The sequence below is a fragment of the Leopardus geoffroyi genome, chromosome C1, assembly GCF_018350155.1.
Source record: "Leopardus geoffroyi isolate Oge1 chromosome C1, O.geoffroyi_Oge1_pat1.0, whole genome shotgun sequence".
Classification (NCBI taxonomy): Eukaryota; Metazoa; Chordata; class Mammalia; order Carnivora; family Felidae; genus Leopardus; species Leopardus geoffroyi.
Genome location: NC_059328.1, coordinates 59,023,335 through 59,044,948, shown reverse-complemented (window position 1 = coordinate 59,044,948; position 21,614 = coordinate 59,023,335). Strand labels below are relative to the sequence as shown.

The following is a 21,614-nucleotide window of genomic DNA, read 5'->3' as shown; positions in this document are numbered from 1 at the left end:
TAAACAAGTTAGAAAGGCTCATTTTTCATTTGTTAACTAGCCTCCACACGGCTGTTGGCTGTGACAACAAATGATTTAATGAGTCCAATTTAAAATAGTCTTGTCTGTATAAGATAGATGTCTTGGAAAATACTTTTTAAAATCTCACAGCTATAGCAAAGGCTGCTTCAACATACCCTGAGAAAAATCTGCACTGCAGTTCTACTTTTTTTTTCTTTTTTTCTAAATTCTTTGATAGGCCAGATATCAAGCTAGCAACAGCAAGGAATATTCCTATTGTACCTGTGAACATTTCCTAATAGTAACTTTTAACAAGATGTTTCAGAAATACCAACTTAAAAAACCATAAAATTTTATCGCCTGTGTGGAAAAGTGATTAGTCAACAAGAGCCTTTCTGAACTATGTGTTTGTCTTCTCTTCAGTTACTTAAATGACCCATTAGAAAGATGCTTTGTCAGAAGAGGATAATGATAAGGAACGTGATGTGTGCACTGCACAGTGACAGGGGAGGGGATTCATCTCTGGGGTGGGCACTCTCTAGGTTGTGGCGTTTGATTTTAGAAAGCTTGTGAGTGTATTTAAGTGGAAGAGATGAGACCTTCCCGAATCTCTTCCCCAAGTTCACAAATACATGTCTCCTTCCTCATGGACATTTCTTAGGTTTTAAGAGTAGAGCAGGTAAGAAGTGTTATATCTGAATTCACATGGTGCTTCCCTTCATGTAAAGAACAATTGCATCTTTTTGATCATCCTTTGGCAACAGATAAAACACATTATATAGCTTCTGAGAGGGTCAGGTAGATCCAATTTTGTTGAATGACCTGCCTCAGCTCAGAACTAAGTACCTTGTTTTGTTCTTGGGACATGAAGAGTCCAAATTTGATTAGTCTAAATGTGTATCTTTACTTTTTTTGAATGTCTAGATGGGGTGATTATCCAGAATTAACCTTCAAAAATGAGATTGCCTACAGTCACCTCTGTAATAATATTCCAATTTGCTAAAAATGTTTTAAGATTTCATGAACAAGAGGCTTGAGCACCAGTGCTGAAGGGTATGCGCACTGAATAAAAGGCTAGAAGCCCAGAGAGCAGATGTGCTTCAGAGGCAGCCTCACGATAAAATTATTCAAGAAGTCAAAGAAATGAGAAAAAGCAATGTCAAAATATTTTCACATTAAAAAAGTAATTAACATATACTGCATAAATTAAAGACATGTAGACAAACAGACCTAGCCATAATACAAATACCTTTCCAAGCCAAGTTTTCGTTTAGATAAATATAGTTCATGCAAGTAGAAAAATGTAAACCGCTTCTCAAAGCCATACATACATGTGTGTCTTCCCTGACTTTCATAGCATTCTCAAGGAAACCGGCAGAGGAGGGAGTGGGTGGAACAAACGCTAACGAGAAGACTTGAGTAAATTGCCAACTGTCTAGGCTGCGAGGTATTCACCTTGCTACGCTGAGCATTTGTTGTGGTCCAAATCTCAGGCCAGCACTGGAGCAGGCTATTCTTTGTAGGGAACTAGTAGAAAACAAATTTTAAAATGTCAAATGCTGCATGCTATTTTCACACTCCACACTTGTTTCTTCAGTCTTGGATGATTTGAAAAAAAAAAGAAAAAGAAAAAGAAAAAAAAAAGGAATTAAATTTACTGTGAAAAATAAACGTTTTTGTTTGGAGAGCTGGAATAATCTCCACAATCTGATGATATATATGATGCACAGCCCGCAAAACTTTTTTGGTCATGTTTGAGATGGAAATGCAATTGGGCATCTAACCTTGAATTATTTGCATTCATTTATTGTAATACATATATATCATTAATAACTGATATCTTCTAAGTTTTTGTCTGACATCTTTGATCGTTCCAAATAATATTATTTTGACCTTTACTTTGTCTCCTTTAGATGCAACCTCCCACCCTTTTTTTTAAATTTATTTATTTATTTTGAGGGAGAGAGAGAGAACAAGAGGAGGAGGAACAGATACAGAAGGAGAGAGAGAATCCTAAGCAGGCTCTGCACTGTCAGTGTGAAGCCCAATGCAGGGCTCAATCTCATGAACCGTGAGATCATGACCTGAGCCTAAATCAAGAGTTGGACACTTAACCGACAGCTACCCAGGTGCCCCTGAAACCTCCCTTCTAATCTCATTCTGCTGTTCTGTCTTCTCCTCTTTAATTTCTTGTTTTATTTAGTTATGTTCTTAAATTTTCTCATAGCATAAATCTCTTGTGATTTCAGAATTTCATCTGTTCCTTAGGTATTTTTTTCTTCAAAGCTGGGTTTTGTCTTTTGCATTGTAAATTAAAAAAAAAAAAAAGTTTTTAAAGGTCGCTTACTTAGATAGGTGTGCCAAGCCACTTTTTTCCATTTATTCATCCTTGAGCAGTTTTATCCCAATTCTCTAATTTTCTTTTCTTTTCTATAGTATAAATAAATTTCTGATTCCCTTTTTTAATATCAGTTTGTTTACTCTTTGAGGTGTTATAGTGTTTATGTTCCATGCACATTTTCTGGACCTGACAACATGGCAGAAAGGGTAAGGTAAAGAGATCAAAATTGGCATAAACTAATCGGCAGTCTCTTCTATAATCCAGGGTTTCTATTCTTCTTGAATTTGTTAAATGCCCTATAATGGAGCTAAATTCCTGTAATTGTGCAAAAATATGCCACTCCCAAGGGGATAATCTCAGACTTCAAGTTGGTCCTTAAAATCAGTATTAGGATTGCTTCTCTCCAATATCCATTCAGTTTTTCATAATAGAACTCCTACTCATAAGGTGTGCTCACTGCTTATCAGAATAAAAACTACATATTTGTATCTCCCTTGCAGTTGAGTGTAGTCACCAATTTCTGGCTGATAGGATGCAAGTAAAGTGTGTAAAAGCTTTCAGGGACCTTCCATAAGAGACAGCATGCTTGTACTTTTCTCCATCCCACTGCTTGGAATGTGAGTGTCATCTTCTTTTACATGGTCAAAAACAACACGTAGTGGATCACAAAAGAAGCCTCCGGTTGCCCAGAGTTGACAGCAGTATAACCCAGCCCAGGGTCACCTACTCAGACATTTATGTAAGAAGGAACTGCATGTATATCTTAATTAGGTACTATGTTCAGTTTTCTGTCATTTGTAACCTAACTTTGACCTAAAAAATGCAACTTCTTTCAGAGAAAATAAGCACTTGTTCATTTCTATGGTTTCATACTGTCAACCAGTTTGAGAAAGAAAAACATAAGTATATACTCCTAATTTTATTCTCTCTAGATTTAGAAGAACTAATGAGAATTCTCAGAATTCTGTTAACATTCCCAAATGTCTTCTTGGTGATGGAGACAGGACTGTTCCACTCCAGAATCTTCTGTTTCCTTCTATAGCTGCTGCCTTTCTGAAATGTTTGATATTATACTATTTCCCTTTTCTTGTTGGTAGTTGGTAGAGACTATTTTTTAGCTGAGTTTTTTGATAATTATATATAAGAGATTCTATGCTATAGCTCCATTCTACATTTTTTCCAAAGCCTAAGATTCAATTTTCCTAGCTTTTTGGGGACTTGATTACCTTCTATCTAGGCCTAGAGCAATTTAGTAGGTAAACACATTTTATGAAGATGGGAATCAGAGAATAAGATCCCTGTGATGGTTCACTATATTTATCAACTTGACTGGGCCATGGGTTCCCAGATACTTGGTCAAACATTATTTTGAGTGTGTCTGTGAGAGTGTTTTTAGATGAGATATACATTTGAATCTGTATACTGAATAAAACAGATTGCCCTCCCTAAAAGAGGTGAGCCTGACCTAATTAGCTGAAGAGTTGAATATAACAAAAAGGCTGACCTTCCTTTGAGTAGGAAGAAACTCCTCCTGACTGACTGTCTTCAAGCTGTAGTATCTGTTTTTTCCTGCCTCTAAATTCAAATTGAAACATTGGCTCTTTCTGGGCCTCAAATCTGCTGGCATTTGGACTAGAAGTGCACCATTGGCTCTCCTGAGTCTCCAGTTTGCCAACTGCATATCTTGGGACTTCTCAGCCTTCATACTACATGAGCCAATTTCTTATTATATATATATATTTTATATATATATATATATATATAAAATATATATATATACACACGCACACACACACACATATATATGTATATATATATAAAATATATGTATATGTATATATATTGTATATATATTTATATATTTACATATATTTTATATGTATATATATATACATACATATATATGTATATATATATACATATATATATATAAAAAGAACCATGACTAATACAGTCCCCAAATACTTTTCTCTTCAAAAAAAAAAAAAAGAGGATTGCAATGAATAAGTGAATATGATCTCTAGGGAAGTTCTTGCTATTGATAGACATATCTTGGGACTTACGAACAAAATTTATTACAGTATCTTACATGATGAGGTCACAGCTGAGCCAAGGCTCACAGTCAGACATAACTGTCATATGGAGTTAGATGGCATCCTACACATTATTTGTATTCACTGATTTACATGGGGGTTGATTCACAACATGGTGAGAGTAATTCAGATTTATATACACAGACATATTTTTTTTTGGGAGAGGGAGAAAGTAATGTTGCCAGATGGCACAGAAATATGGCAAAGCCCCTGAGAAAGAATTCATACCAAGGGAAAAAGGAATCTAGAATGGCAATTTCACAACAGGGTTTGAGGATTCGATGAGGTGGCAGATAATAAAATTTCACCCTAATCTGGCTGCCCCAGTGGCTATATACACTCCAAGGAGACAAAGAATCATCAGTGAGAAAAGAGAGAGGATCTCTCCCTAAGTAGCTTAACATTTCAGAACCAAACCCTAATAACCTTGTATATGAATATTTTGCCTTCATAGGAGACTGCTAAATTTAATAGTGCCATGAAGATTCAGAGCATCAGAACTGGAATGAATCAGCAGGGCCCTTTGTGACTATAGTAGAAATGAAAATGAAATGGCATAATAGACACATATACTAATTTATAAAATTATATAAAAAACTCTTTTGGATTTCCAAAAATATTTGTGTGATGGTGGAACTTTGAAAGGCACTGACACTCCTACATCAGCTTAGAAAGGAAAAGCCTAAGTATTGATATAATTCACCTCATTCATACCTATAGATTGGTGAGATTTTGGAATGTTTGGGTGATAATGTGCTTCTTCCAGTGGTGTCCTAGACAGAAAGCCTATAAATAACATAAGTTTGTTGTTCTAATCTATACTGAACAACTTTTTCTTTAGCAGAAGAGTATGGGGGACTAAGATCCAAGAGGAATTTTTACTTCATGTCTCTGTGTAGTTGATTATACTCTTATAAATAAAATTGTAATTAAAATGGAACACATTTTCAGGATTTAAGGAGCCTTCCCCTAAATTTAACTTCTGTCATGCAGAGCTATATCCCAAGCCTTTTCAGAAATTGATGGGCACATAGTAAAAGCCTTTGAGAAAACTCTTCGCTCCTTTTTCTCATCTGAGTCCACCGCCTTCTGCCTGCCGTTGGCAATGTCCTTGTTAATCTTACTTTCTAATGTTATGGCGCACAATAGTAGAAAATGAGGGGGATTTGAGTTTCTCAAAGTACAGATGCATTTCCTCCTTCAGTATTTAAGTCTAAAAGTGCCTAATTTGTCCCAGTTTTGCTGGTTGACACTGGTCATTCAATAAATATTTTTTGGCACTTATGTACTTAGCACTAGGCTAGCTTTTGGGAACTCTGGTAAACTACACAGACCCAGTCCCCATTTTTATGGAGTTTACTGGTAAAAATACACATATGAATAGGACCACAGACAACTACAATACAAGGTGCAAGAGAAGCCACGTTATGTTATGTTGTGTTGTTATGTCGTTATGTTATGTTATGCTATGCTATGTCATGTCATGTTATATTATGTAATATAGAATGGAACAGAATGATACAGTACAGAAGTTAAGAACACAGGCCCTGAAGCCAAACTGCTCTTGTTTCAAACTTCAACTCTGCTATTTGCTTATTATCTTCTTAGTTTATTGTATGAATAGATACAATAAGCATAAAAACATTCATAGGTGCTGAATAATTCTTAGCTATCATCATTAGCTCTTTACTTTCTCTGACATTGTCTATTTTTATGTTGCTATTATATACATGTTCTCTGTCCCATACACTGTTGTAATTATTATTATTGTTGTTGTTTATAACAATGACCACTACCACCCTGAAATATCTTCTAGCAGCACACATTAATTTTTGTGTGGGATTTTATGTTAAGCTTCTTTTTATAGATTAGGGCAGAGAGATTCTCTGCAAATGTTACTCACAGGAAATCTATTGCCTTATAATCTGAAGAGGCAAAGTGTTGTTGTTGATCTTGTTCCTTCTAAAAGTTAGTCAACTGTAATCATTATCCATCCACCCAGTCACAGTCCCTTCTCTCCCTGTTTTCCTACCAGGGGTCTGCTCTGCCCTCAGAGAGGCTCAGTGACAGACTCTTTGCTACTCTTTTTTTTTTTTTTTTAAAAAAAAAAATTTTTTTTTTCAACGTTTATTTATTTTTGGGACAGAGAGAGACAGAGCATGAACGGGGGAGGGGCAGAGAGAGAGGGAGACACAGAATCAGAAACAGGCTCCAGGCTCTGAGCCATCAGCCCAGAGCCTGACGCGGGGCTCGAACTCACGGACCGCAAGATCGTGACCTGGCTGAAGTCGGACACCTAACCGACTGCGCCACCCAGGCGCCCCCTCTTTGCTACTCTTAATAAGTTCAGTGATAGTATTGCCGGAAGGGTAACTGTCATTAGTGTCTCATCAAACTTGATGGGCGTTATCTGATCTTTGAACTTGTGTGTCTACAAAATCAACAAACTGAAATTACTCAGAGATGACCCATCAGAGCCATCCTTAACAATGATATCTTTTCTACATAACACTAAGATCTTGCTTTTTGTATTTCCTTAATTTAAAATAAAATTAATGCTCTTATTTCAACTTCTGCTAGTGCATATCCCTGATGTGAAAAATCAACCAAGAAAAAACAATCGTGTTGTCTGTCTCTTACTGTTTGGCAGTTTTAGTATTCCCTAGCAGAAATCCTGGTGGGAAAAGAAACTGCCTTGCTTTATCTATAATTTATCAACATGGAAACATTGTGGTTCTAATCATAAAATTGGAGAGGTCAGTCTTATCTCCACAACTGTGCTCTGAAGAATTTCTAATGGGAGGAAATGTGTTTCCTAAGAATAAACTTGTAATTACTAAAAGCTGTTGAGGGGAGAAGTTATGCAGATATAGAACATTCTCTGAAGATAAATGTATAATCTATAGAATTGGGGAGAGTGATTTTAGGGCATAAGCAGAGTAAAGAGGGAGGTAGCAGTCCCAAAATGTCTACATAGGAGAAAATTAGGAGCAGCAAATAGGTTAGAAGGGGAAGCTGGAGGACTTCTTGAAGTTATAGTTGTATAGCAGGGACATGACTTCACCTGAATGAATTTAATGTGCAATGTTAGAGATGCCTTGGGGAGATTATGGGCATAAATAAATCCTCATAAATACCTGTTCGATAGCCAGCAGGAGGAGTGAAAAGGTCGTGAAAGTATAAACATAATCTACACCAGGATATGATAAATATTAAGTAACTAGGACGGAGCAGTTGATAAAGTCAACACATAGAGAACACAGCCCTTGCCTATACTGGATCACTCTACCTTGGATAGGTGGCCGTTACCTCCAAAGTTACAAAATGTTAAAACTAACTAGAAGGATTGGTATTCACTCCACCCTCTATTCTCATGCTGCACTTATTCTTGGGCCGTGCTCTTTAAGAACATTCACATTAAAGCAACAGTTCAGCAAATATTTCCTGAGCATATCTGCATGTGCCTATATCACAAAAAGCCCCATTCGTGCAGTACTTGGTCTATAGTACTTGGCTTATTATTCACCTATGTCTTCTTATCTAGCTTGCAATCTTTACAAAAGCCCATCTGTATATCAGTATCTTTGGTAACAATAATGCTACCAATACCAATTCATCACTTATTTTCTGCCAGGTACTGCACATTTAACCTTCTTAACAACCTATGAAGTACTTATTTTTTCACTTATGCATACAGTTCTATTTTCGGAGCACCCAATTGGGTTGAGTACTGTGCCAGCCACTAGAACTAGATTAGCAAACAACACACACTCTGGCCCACCTTGATGAAGCTTATATTCTGGTAGAGGAAATCAGCTATAAACAAGCAAACAATGGGACCCCTCCCCCAAAAAAAGCTAATAAGGTAATTATAATAAATAATGTATTGTTTTTGACAAATAAGTCAGAGAGAATGAGTACATGATGAGGGAGATGCGGAACAGAGGGTTACTTTAGATAAGGTGGGCGGTAAAGACTTTTGTGAAGAGGTGAATTTGAATAAACATGGCAATGTGCCTGCCATATGGCACCGCAAAGGACTCAAGTGGAAAGGTGCTTGGATTTTTTGAAAAATAGAGAACAGACCACTGTAAAGTAAGCAAATGAGAGGTTAGAATGAGTTTATATGGGTAGATAGGAGTCAGATCATGTAGGTCTGGGCTTTCGGCCATTTTTTAAAATTTGAATTTTATTCTGCGAACAATGGAAGGCACTAGCATGTTTATCTCCATTTAATCAAGTGACAATTGAAGAAACTCAGGCTTAGTGATAGTAATTAATTTGTTTAGGGTCACCCAAATAGTAAGCAATGGAGCTGGGATGTGAACCCTGATCAGTCTGATGCCAGGTGTTAGTTTTTTTTTTTTAATTTTTTTTTTAACGTTTATTTATTTTTGAGACAGAGAGAGACAGAGCATGAACGGGGGAGGGCCAGAGAGAGAGAGGGAGACACAGAATCTGAAACAGGCTCCAGGCTCTGAGCTGTCAACCCAGAGCCCGACGCGGGGCTCGAACTCACGGACCGCGAGATCGTGACCTGAGCCGAAGTCGGATGCTTAACCGACCAAGCCACCCAGGCGCCCCCAGGTGTTAGTTTTTGATGCTAATTCCTGATAGAGTGCCCAGTACACAATACATCAGCCGTCATCATCAACATCATCATCACCACCACAGTGACCACTGTTATTATTTTACAGATGAGGAAGTAAAAAGCTTTAGATTCTCGGGAACTTACCTAATGTCAGTCAATAAGTGGAAGGTGTAGCACTTAAACCCAGCTTCTCTAATTCCAGAACCAAGGCACTCAACCCCAGCACCTGTACACTTTCTAGTAGACTATAGGCATTCAGTTGCTTCCTGAGAAATGAATAAACTATAAGTATACAACACTGTACTTGGCTCTGAGGAAACTAAAAACTAAGAGAGCCTATCTTCAAAGTGCTTAAAAATGGGATGAAGTTGGATTACATTTGATTAGTCAAATGTACAAATAACCATACTACAAGTCAGAATTCTTTTTTCTTTTCTTTTTTCTTTTTTCTTTTCTTTTCTTTTCTTTTCTTTTTTCTTTTCTTTCTTCTTTCCTTTATTTAAGCAAATATGCATTTGCTTCCTGCTATGTCTCCGGGCCTATCCAAGCCCAAGAGAACAAAGGCTTGTTAAAAGTGGTAATATAGTAACTTAAAAGTGGGATACATTATCCATCACCTTTGTTTTGGTGACTCAAAAAGACTTCATGGAAGGTCTCTAAAAAAGAATACAATTTTGACAGATGAAAATGTGAAGACAGTACAGAGCATTCCAGACCATGATAATAGTGTAAAGGGAGCCACAGAAGTGGAAGAGTTGAAGAGTGGTTCACAGACTAGTCAGTGGTTCAAGTGATTGGAAAAGAAAATTCATGTGGCAAAAGACAGGAAAAAAATCATGGAAAGGAAGTGTGTGGCTATCTTTTGAAGAAATATATCGTATAGTAGGCATAACAGTTCTGCATAGAACATTGTTTGATAAACTTAATTGAACTTTGAACAAGGAGTAAAAGAAGAGAGAGTTCAGAGGCGCCTGGGTGACTCAGCTGAGTTGGGTTGAACATCCAACTCCTGATTTCAGCTCAGGTCATGATCCCAGTGTCATGGGGTTGGCCCCACATTGGGCTCTGCATTGAGTTTGGAGCCTGCTGAAGATTCTCTCTCTCTCTCTCTCTCTCTCTCTCTCTCTCTCTCTCTTTCTCTCTGTCTCTCTCCCTTCCTCCCTCCCTGCCCCTCTCCACCCTTTGTGCTTTCTCTCTCTCAAAAAAAATTTTTTTTAATTTAAAAATTAAAAAAAGAAACAGAGTTCAGGTAACTGATAAGTTCTATATTTTCAAGAATATAAAACTTGAAAAGTGATCAATACCCATTCTCAAGATCCCTTCTATTGTTTTACATTAGTTCCATGAGAGAAGGAAAGATGCTGTCTTGTTCCCTGCATGAATAAGACAACATCTAGAAGAGTGTCTTCCACATGGAGGTACTCAATAAGAATTTGTTAAATAAATTAGTGAATGTGTTTATATGGATCTCTGTCACAAAATTCACATTTTTTTTGTTAGAAATGATATTTCAAACCTCTCACCCAGTGACTTGCAAGAGGGCAGTATCACCCACAAGAGGTGTTTTCAAAATTGTGGAGTATTTCTGGTTATCATAATGCACAGGAGACACTAATGGTAATTAGTGGTATTTAATGGTATTTAACTTCACTTGCAATGTTTTGTTGTTGTTGTTGTTCTTGAGTGGAGACAAAAAATGCACAGGACAATCTTGTGTAATGTAATACTGACCCACATCCCACAGGACTTCTGAATGTCATATCAAATATTCATGTAGGTAAAATACCCACTTATAATTATGAGGTTTATACCAAGCCCCTTTCTACAAATAGATACAAATAATTTGTACACAGTTTATGACAACCTGAGGGAGCATGGCAATGAACCCTTCTCCAGGTAAGCATTGATAAGAACCCAGCCCTTGCTGAATCCTTTATTACAGCCTTATGAGGCACCTAACCCGGGGATCAACTATTCCATGCCCACATTCCTGACCCACAAAAACTAAGTGATAATAAATGTGTGTTGTTGGAAGCCACTAAGTTTGTGGTCATCTGTTATGCAGCAATGGAAAACTAATACAGATAGGTTAAGTAATTTGCCCCAATTTATAAACTAGTCATTAATGGGCACAAATAATCAAACACAGTTCTGTGTCCAATGCCAATGCTTTTTCAATTATCAGAAACTATTTAAGAATCCCTTGATAAAACAACATGACTGAAGACAGGTGGTCTACAAGGTGGCCCCTGAAGCCCTCACGCATCCGCGATCAACACCTGGAACAGAACGGTGGTTAGCGTGACGCAGCATACATCGCCGTGGCGCTCCACACAGATGAGCACAGATCAGTTCATTTCAATTTAGCTCCACAGACACTTACTGAACATCCATAGTCATATAGTCTATGCGAGTGTGGTTGTGCAGTCACTTAACTACGCCCCATTCCACTCACATTTTTCCAGCTTTCCAACTTAGTGACAACAATCTGGAAGCACTTTATCAAATCTTTTGCTGAGTTCAAGACAAGATATGTATACACATTTCCCTGATCTATAGCTCTGCAGCCCATGTCCCCTGTGGATTCCAAGAGTCTGCAAAGGTTTTCACATGTGAGATCCTAATTATTTCTTATACCGAGTACAGCCACAATACAAGGAACTTAGCAGGATTATCTCAACTGCAAAGTTAGGTCCACTTGGCTAATTTCATGGTCCTGTTTTTCTTTCTCTCAGTTATTTGCCCTGCTTTCTGAAACTCTGATGGAGACATTTTTAATAGCAATATAGGTTTTATAATTAACCATCACCATGCTATTTCTGCTTACGTGTTTTTTTTTTTAACCTGATTAAGAAAATTACAATTTTCCAGATTTCTCTGGGATGAGCCTAGAGCAATGTATAAACCAACAGTGGTTTTTTTTTAACTTTTGCCTGGAGGGCAAGAGTCCACTAACCTGAAAGTAATGGTCACTGGTAAGAACAGAGCATTAGACAAAATATAACATTCAGAATCATTGCATGCTTCCAAGTAGCATTAGTTGAACCTTAAATAGAGCAAGTCTCCAGTGAACCATAGAGTATGTCATGTCTGTGTAACAGGGTTATATAATCTAAGAAATATTTAAAGCATATTCATACCTGAAATCTGATGTCTTATACACAGAAGCTACTAGTAGTTATAACTGTATTTATTCTGATTAGACATGTTTCCATTAAAAGGCAATATGAGAAATAACATCAATGTATAATTTAATACCAAGCCAGAACAGATGTGAATGTGGGAGGTTATAAATTTGGCCAAGATAAAAAAAAATACATAGAAAGTATCTACCAAATATATACCAAATCAAAACTTCACTTGCAATGTTTTGTTGTTGTTGTTGTTGTTCATCCATGTGCTTCAAACACTTAGAACAGTGCCTGGCACATAGTAAGTGTTCAAAAAATTCACCAACAAAAATGGTGATGGCGGCTCAGGAGATGTAGGCATTTTGAGAGGAGCATACGTTGCTGAGGAAAATCGTCCAAGTGGAAAACTCAGGAAGGCATATAAACCTTCCACTTTCTCACTCTGTGCCAGAGGAGGCTGCCCAGAGAAAAGGAGGGAGCAGTATCTGTGGAGCCAGAAGACGAATCTAAAATGGTTAACCCTGGGGTTGGCACATAATCATGTCTTGATCATATTAGTTGTCATTTTGTTATTATTGTTGGTGGGAGTAGTTTGAGGACAGGTCATTCCTTGGGTGGGGGTGGGGGTAGGGGGGACTGCTTTCCTAATATAGGCTCTGGACAAGAAAGAGACTTTTGTCAGTCCAGGCTGCAGTAACAAGATACCATAGACCAGGTTCTTGAACAACACAAATATATTTCCCACAGTTTTGAGAGGCTGAGAAGTCCAAGACCAGAATGCCAGCAGATCAAGTATCTAGTGAATGCCACTTACTGGTTTGCAGTTGGCTGCCTTCTCACTATACCCTCTCATAGCAAAGAGTAGATAGAGGAGGCAAGCTTTCTCCCGTCTCTTCTTACGGGACACCAATCCCATTGTGAGGGTTCTACGTTCATGACTTAATTACTTCCCAAAGGCCCCATCTCCAAATATCATCACATTAAGGATTCCAATTTCAACATATGAATATGGTGAAACACAAACATTCACTCCATAACTGGGCTAGTCATGTGCCCTCCCTATATGCTCCCAGTGTCATGTATTTTGAAGCAATTATATCCCATTTCTAAAAAGGTCCCAGGGTAGCCCCCAGACTGCTGGTTGGTTTCCAGTGTTCTCTCCAATGCCTGAGGGAATATGGAGGAAAGGCTCTCTTTCCTCTGAGGATGAAGGAGGTTTATTATAACTGTGTGGTCATTCTGGCACCCAAGGAGAGAATTCATATGAAGGGGATAGCTATGTTGTGAAGAACTCAAGAATCAAAATTTATTTTGACTCAGACTCAGAAATTTATAAATTACATACTCACCACCCATCCTCATCTCAGACGCTTCAACAGAGTAGGAGAAGTCAGTGTCCTGCACCTCAGTTTGAAATGAAGAATTCCATAAATATGGGACTTCATTTAAGAACAATTCTTCCTCCAAATCTTTTCTCACTGCCCTCTTATCATGCCTTTCTCTTTGGTTCATGTTTCTCCTAGAGTTCCACCTTGCTGAATTTTCACCTATCCTGCATTCTGGTGTTTGTATGTATTGTTTTTCTTTCACTTACTTAACATATATTGAGCTCCATGGTGTATTTGATCCTCACAACTGAATAAGGAGATAAATTACTATCCTCATTTGCAGAAGAAAAAGACAAAGCTGAGTTGCTCAAGTTTGCATAGCCATTAGGTGATAGAGCCACAATCCCAATCTGATTCCAGAAGCCAAGCTTTGTAATAGAATGATCTTCCTGAGATTCTTTTTTTATTAAAAATTTTTTAATGCTTATTTATTTTTGAGAGAGAGAGAGGCGTGAGCAGAGAAGGGGCAGAGAGAGAGGGAGACACAGAATCTGAAGCAGGCTCCAGGCTCCGGGCTGTCAGCACAGAACCCGATGCAGGGCTCGAACTCACGAACCCGCAAGATCATGACCTGAGCTGAAGTCAGACGGTTAAACGACTGAGCCACCCAGGCATCCCTAAATGAGATTTTTTCATGAAACTCTAAGTGCATGTGTGTTTAAAATACCCTATTATGTAAAATACTCTTATCTATGAGATGAATCTGAAAACAAAGCTGTTGCAAAATACTAGGGTAGTCAACAATTTCAGTTACTGTCACAGCAGCTTTTTCTCTGACAAGATTAAAGAAATGAGCTGGCATGGCACATATTCTGCTTACTTATTAAAGTTTTTAAAGAGTGTTTGCAGCCCTTTGTCCCCACCTTTCCTAACAGCTGCATTGTCATACAATTTATTGCTAATGTTTTTCAGCAGTTAGTTACCATTTTCCAGAACTCACTTCATTTTTTTTTTTAAAGCCACAACATCTAGTTGGCTTTCAGTGAGCAAAAAAGTTAGAAAACACTCATCAGGTTTTTGTTGTTAAAACAGTAAGGCCTAATAATTACTAATCAATCAGTGTCTTGTATCCAGTTTAGAAGCTAGAAAGATGAATTAATATTTGGTGTCCTTTTCTTCAATTTTGTTTACCATTTCATTTTTTACATGTTTTCCCATTATTACAGTTAATTCTTTTTAAACTGTTTCAGATATGTCACTCTTACTTTTTTTAATCTTAACATTTCCCAACTGTTCACGTAAAAATGGATCAAATTGAACAGTTTGAAAGAAGCCAGCCTTTATTGTGAACTCTGAAGGGCAAATGTCTTTCACTTAAAAATTTAATAATCCTAATTACTTTCATTAAGCTCTTTAAAATAATACTGAATGTTCTTTCTTTCTTATCTGTTATTCAAGACATTAGTGTAGAGGCATTTGTAATTGATTTACTTTTTCTAATTCAAGTACGTAAATATAGATTTCTTGTGCTCTATGGAGTCTTTGTGACTTTCAAGGGTTCTCATTATACACATCTGGTCTGGAAACTCGTCTGTTGTAAGTAATGACTGTCTTGTTAAAAATGGCTTAAACAAAACAATAGATGCAACTTTTTAGTTTGGGAATAGATAAGCCACAATCTACAGTAGTTTGATCATTTTAGCTTATTTTCAGAATATCTGTTTGAGTCACATTCTTTCTATTTCATTTTCTGTTTGATTCTCTGTGAAGTTATTGGAAACAATCAAAAAATACACACACATTTTTGGTTAAACAGTATTAAAAGAAATTATCTCTTAGTGAAACAGACCATAATGAAAGATCGCAATACTTACTGAACCTCAGGGATTTCATCAGTATAAAGCTGCTGCTAACCTTTGTTTTAGTTTTTAGTCTTGTTCCCCACCCTCAGATTTATGCCTGTCTCCTAAATCACCCCCTTCCTTTTCTAGGTTCACCTACTAACTCTCCACCCACTTCTACCATCTGGTAAAGGAGGAATCTTCCTTCTCCTGTACAGAATCTGTAAAGGAGAAATCAAAAAAGAAGCTTTAGTCTACAGGTCTCACAAAACACTGCAGTGCATGTGCGAACTCTCTAAGAAGTAGGATCTTCTTTGCAATCTTACCACTTAGTGGAGAAGGAATGTCTGTTGGAACAAAGCTACACATAACCCAAGGAAAAATGTTCATTCTCAGTGACAGTACAGTCTGAATCCTTAAAGAAGTCTGCCTATCTTCCATTGAATTATGCAAATTACATCATTAGGTGGAGCTGAGCATACTCCTCTTAATAGCTTTCTCTCTTAAAAAAGAAAAAAAAAAATGCTTTGTGATTACAGTTCTGGACTTTGTGAAATTTTTAGCCATGGGGCCCTTACTTTCCAAGAGAGGAGGAGCTATAATTTTATTTAATTCTCACAACTATCCAAAGTAGTTATAATTTTTACTCTTAAGCCTTTCATTTGTGGCAACTAAGGCTTAAAGAAGAAATACAAATTTCACATGGCCACACAGCTTGTAAGTGGCAGAGCAAGGAATCAAATTCAAAACTATCTGACTTTAAATCTTCTATTCTTATCCAATGATGTATGGAAGACACCTGGTGCTAGCTCACAAAAGCCAATTATTAAGCTCTTAGGGCTTATTTGAATTAGTTGTTAAACATAGCCATTAGTAAAAATCAAATTATGTTAATTTACAATTAAATGAATTATTTGAAAACAAAGGTGATAAGTAGTCAAAACATATTACTTCCTCATTATTTAACTGTACTTGACTATTATCAGCGCTCTTGAGTTTATGTATGTCTTTCTGTATCTGCATGGCAAAACCCTATGTAATGGTGGCGACTGCACATCTTTTTCCAAGTCCATGTTCAATGATGTCATGTTTGTAACTTGAAGGTGGTTGTGAGGGAAATAGTTACATCATGAAAATTCGTAGCACCTCCTCCCTGACCAGGGCTGGTTTCTTAAATATTTACCTTTACACTATTTCTCATAACTGTTATACTGTCCTACCCTCAAACAGTGATCATTTCTCTCTATGAAAGACGCAATCCATGTGTCAGAGAATTGGTCTCATCACTACCATGTAATCCTCCACCCTTTGACCTATAGATGTCACATGGGCTAGGTAGGGTAGGTGAGTAAATGTTCTACTTCCTACAGTAATGGAAAAAGAATAAAGTCCACTCTCCTCAGAGTTCCAGATGCCCAACACATTAAATATATATCACTTACTTAACAAGTATCAGTGAAGTAATAGACTATTGTCCCTCTTAAATGAACTTTCTGAGCAAGGAAGGAATTTAATATTTAGAAAACAAAATTAAAAATTACAAAAGGCAGAACTTCTTGTTAAGACTACAGACAGCAAAACAGACATATTGAAGGATTTTAAAATCAACTCTGCCTGCAGAAAATTCAGATATTAAGAATAACTAGCAGAATTTGGCCAAAAGAGCCTTTGATTCCCCTCTTCCCACCAATTATTATTTTGAATCTAATCACAAAAGCCAAAAGGAGCCAAAACCTTTACCCTCAATTCCCACTTGAACTTAACACAATTTATTTTGCATGAAGTCACATGCTTTGTATGCCCAGTGAAATAAAAGCTAAATTATCTTCCTCTGTTAATGCTATATAGTACTGTTATTCAAAGATATTTATGAAACTATTATATATTTTCAGATCTTGGCATATATGAAGTACCGCAACAGCCAAGTATTTAGTAATATATTCTAAGTTTTCCTCTAAATCACAAGTTTTCAGAAAACCATAGGTAAATATGAAAAGCAAAAGATAATATAAAATTAGAAAATTGCTTCATTAAGAATGAATCTTTGACACAGTTCCTTACTCTCCAATAAAGAGCAGCTATAAAGCATAGAATAACAACCCTGAAACTGAAAGTTTAGCTAAGGCTGTTTTTTAAATTGGCCTTTTTGGATGACAGGTCCAATTCTAGAAATTTCATAGAACCATAAAATTAGGAATACTGTCAAGAGGAATCATTTAGTTTACCTCATTAGGCGAGAGTACATCCATACCAGCATTTCCCAAAGTTCCACAAGATGGCAACAGATATTACATGAAAAAAGGGATTAGTCCAATAAGCTTGAAAAGGCTTGAAAAAAAAAATTTTTTTTAAACCCGCTTTAAGCAGAAACCCTCTCTAGGTTCTGGGAGCCACTTTCTCCCATTGACCCTTCAGGTCTTAGGAAGGTAAACGTGCTGTAGCTGGTAGCTGCGGGATATTGTGCTACCTTTGCTGATGTTCCTATACCTGTCCAAACCTTCGTAATGTCACTAAACTCTTCTAAAATTACTCATTTAAGTGTATTAACTATTTCCTGCCAGGCCCCTGCCTGATAAACACCATCTCCACCATTGCCTCACACTCTTCTCTATTTTGGCTTAAAATCATCTGAGGCCATGAAAGTGAGGCTATTCACACTGACTGGGATCATTTAAAGGCTACACAAGATCTCAGGGCTTCAACCCTTCTGGAAGATAAACAAGCACTTTGGTGACTGCTGTCAGTGGGTAAGCCTCACCAGCAGGAACAAAGAGAACTTTTAGCAGCTGTTCAATCCAGGCAATGTATGCCATTCATTGGAATGGAGACTGGATGACATCCAGAAATAGCCCCAGTCCCTGACATCTCCCAGGAAAAAGCCACAGAAAATTCTGGCTTGGACAGAGTTTGGGGATCTCTTGATTCCAGTTCACATGGCCCCCTTTTCTTTCCTTTCCCATTGCATTACCATCCCCTGTCTAGTCTAGAGATGGGAAAATAATATAACTGTCCAATTTTTTTCTGTTTTACAACATGGATTTTTGAACTTAAAATCAAAAATTGCTTCTTGGATTCTCTTATTTTTATCATTTCAGGACTGATGGGGAAGTTCCCAAAATATAGGAGAAGAAATGCAATAAAGCATAAAGTGGAAGGAAACCTATCAATATATCCCCAAATGCATTTTCTTGCCACATAAATTTTGATAAGTTCTAGTTCAGAATGGTGGAGCCAGTGCATACATACTTCCCCTGTCCTCCCAAAGTCCTCTTAAAATAATGCTATAAAACTGTAAAAGGAATAAATTTATGAAGGCGACGAGAATATAATGGTAAGCTAAAGATTTTAACACATACCTTCAAAACCAAAGGCAAGTAAAATCAAATCAATAAAGAAATTATAACTGAGGGATCCAGAACTCAGGATATGCACAGGAGAAAGGTGCAATAGAGATAGGAGCTCTTCTCATAAGAAATCAAAACCTCTCCCTCAGTTGATAGGTAGAGAGACCAAGAGGAAGAGAAGAAAAGCTACTAGAAAGAAAGGCAAACTGGCTATCACTGAGATATGCTTCAGGCAGGCCTGAAGCCTAACCTGCCAGTAGGGTGGCAAGTCTCAAATTTATCTTTAATCTCTCTAGTCTTGCAATAGCACTGAGGAATGCTTTGGGAGTGTTACCAATTACAGTAATTTCAAATGTTGGGCAGACAGGCACATAGCACAAATCTCTTGAGAGAGCAGGCATAAGGGACCAAGAAGGTATAAAACCACTGTATGTCAAGCTTAGTGCCCTGAAGAGTCATCACCCAGATCAAGTAGTATTATCAGTAGTCGGGCAACTTCACAGGGATTTAAGAGCAAGAGGATCTTCTCAACCAACCGATAGCATTGCTGTGTTTGCTGAACCGTATAGTCAGTTTGTGTGCAGTAGCTATGCCTTTTATATACTTAAAGGAACTTGTATACTGTGCCTTGTGTGTGAACAATGTTCTTCCAATTACAACACCATTCTATCTTGACTAACTGCAGAGTGGTATCAGGAGTGGGATACCCATGTGCACACACACACATGCACACCCCTCAAAGCAAAAAGTAAACATATAATAAACAACGAATGTCAAATCCCACTCAGAGGAAGTATAATGGTTATAAATACAAGCTCTAGCCCCCAGCTGCCTTTGTGTAATATTATCTCTGGCCCTTACAAGATATGTGATATTAACCTTTTATATCTCAGTTTTCTCATCTCCAAAATGGGGACAATATTTTAACTCTCGATACACTTAAAGATCCTATGAGATTTCAGTGAGTTAAACCATGTAAAATCCCATGTACCTATAACATAGAAAGTATTTTAAATTATCATTTTATTACAGCTACTTTAAAACAGGAGTCATTAAACATTTTCTATAAAAGACCAGATATTAAATATTTTAGGTTTTACAGGCCGAACATGATCCTTATGTGTGTGTTTGTGTGTGTGCACGTGCGCATGTGTGTGTAACTCTTTAAAAATGTAATAACCATGTTTAGCTCACAAGCCATACAAAAATAGGCTGCAGGCCATATCTGGCCCAACTGTCTGCAATTTGCCAGCTCCTGTTTTAAAAGATTCTTTTACCTTCTGTTAAAAGAAGGAATATCCACCCCTTTTCTATTTAAAAATGTCAGCCTTTCATTGAGATTCAAAAATCACCTATTAAAAAAATGAATGAAAAGATAAAAGAAGGGGTACCTGGGTGGCTCAATCGGTTAAGCATCGTCGTAGGCTTAGGTCATGATCTCGCAGTTCATGGGTTCGAGCCCCACGTCGGGCTCTGTGCTGACAGCTCAGAGGCTGGAGCCTGCTTCAGATCCTGTGTTCCCAGTCTGTCTCTCTGCCCCTCCCCCTCTCATGCTCTGTCCCTCTCTCTCTCAAGAATAGACACTGAAAAAAAAAATTCAAAAAATTCAAAAAAAGATAAAATTATTTCCCTCAGATTTATAGAGTTAGAGAAAACAAGCACATTGCTAGATTCCTCCTTATCTCAGTTGGGCCCAGTCCAAGAGAATCATCTTTTCTAAATACAATTATGTCTATGAGAATAAATTATCCTCTTTTGATGACTTATGTTAACATTACAATTCAGTATTGTTAGGAATCACGTATCATCCTGTAAATGAGCTTATAGATGTCAATTTCAGGAGGGGTTATCAAATGGATAATACTGAGCACAGGGATAATATACAAGGCAATTTAAAAATGGATCATATTAAGAAAATATCAATAAGTCTAGTATTAAGAACATGGGAGAAGAATGAGCAGGGGAGCGCCACATGTTGAATACTGGTATGACACAACACAAGTTGCCCCAGAACCCTGAAAGTAAGGTCCACAGTGTTTTGCGAAAGTGACCTTGAACGAACTTGTAGGACCATATAGGGCCCTCAAATGGCAACATCTCTCCTAAATGAGTTCTGATGCTAACTGGACATGCAAAATGAGGAGATCAACCTGAAAGTGTTTAATTTCCTGAGAATCTCTGTGGTGGTGAAGCATTTAGAATAAATCACAGAATCTTAAGAACAAATTTCTAATCAAAGCCAAAAGCAAGAAGCCCAATGCCTGATCAGCCTGTCAAGATTTTAGGAAAGCCATATTCTACACTTGTGGATCTTTTAAAGCTAAATTTATCAACTTACCAGAATAAGGACACTGGGGTTTTATCTTGGAAGGATTATTCAATTAATACAAATTACCAATTTGGAACATGTATGTATATGTGTGCATGGCCCCACGGTGTGTACATATGTTTATGTATATATACATGTATATGTATATATGTATGTATGTATTGGAAAGGATATTTGAATTGAAACTTCTGGTGATTAAAATTTGATAAACTCTGTTTTTATTTTATGTGAAAATAAAATGATTAGGAATGGGCCAAAATTTTCTGGAATTATTAGTAAAAGAATTATAGAATATTTAAATATAATTTAAGCATAATATTGAATATGAAATTCGTTAGAATACAATATGCTGTTGTCTATTTTGAATTGAGTCCTGTGAAACCATGTAGTGTTACCTGCAGAAATTTTTCCACTTGAATTTTTCAGATTTGAAAACATTCTGCAGATTCTTGGCATTCATTTAGATACGAAATCTGACATTCTTTAATTGAAAAATTCGACTCATACAATAGTATTGAGCTAATAGTACTTGTATATATTCATTGAAATTCATTACCTCAGCTGAGATAAAAAAATATATACACATATTGACTAAAGTACTCATGAAAATAAGAAG

The 21,614-nt window shown here is 37.0% G+C and overlaps 1 long non-coding RNA gene across 1 annotated transcript in view; it reads right to left on the bottom strand.

The window, feature by feature from the left end:
* Window positions 1-15,426, bottom strand: part of LOC123598063 — a 38,132-nt gene extending 22,706 nt beyond the window's left edge. The window contains exons 1-3 of the long non-coding RNA XR_006712377.1: window positions 15,359-15,426; window positions 9,170-9,291; window positions 1,456-1,527 (exon numbers count right to left, since the gene is read on the bottom strand). This is a non-coding gene — a long non-coding RNA (uncharacterized LOC123598063). The remainder of the gene's footprint in view (window positions 1-1,455; window positions 1,528-9,169; window positions 9,292-15,358) is intronic.
* Window positions 15,427-21,614: the final 6,188 nt, after the last annotated feature.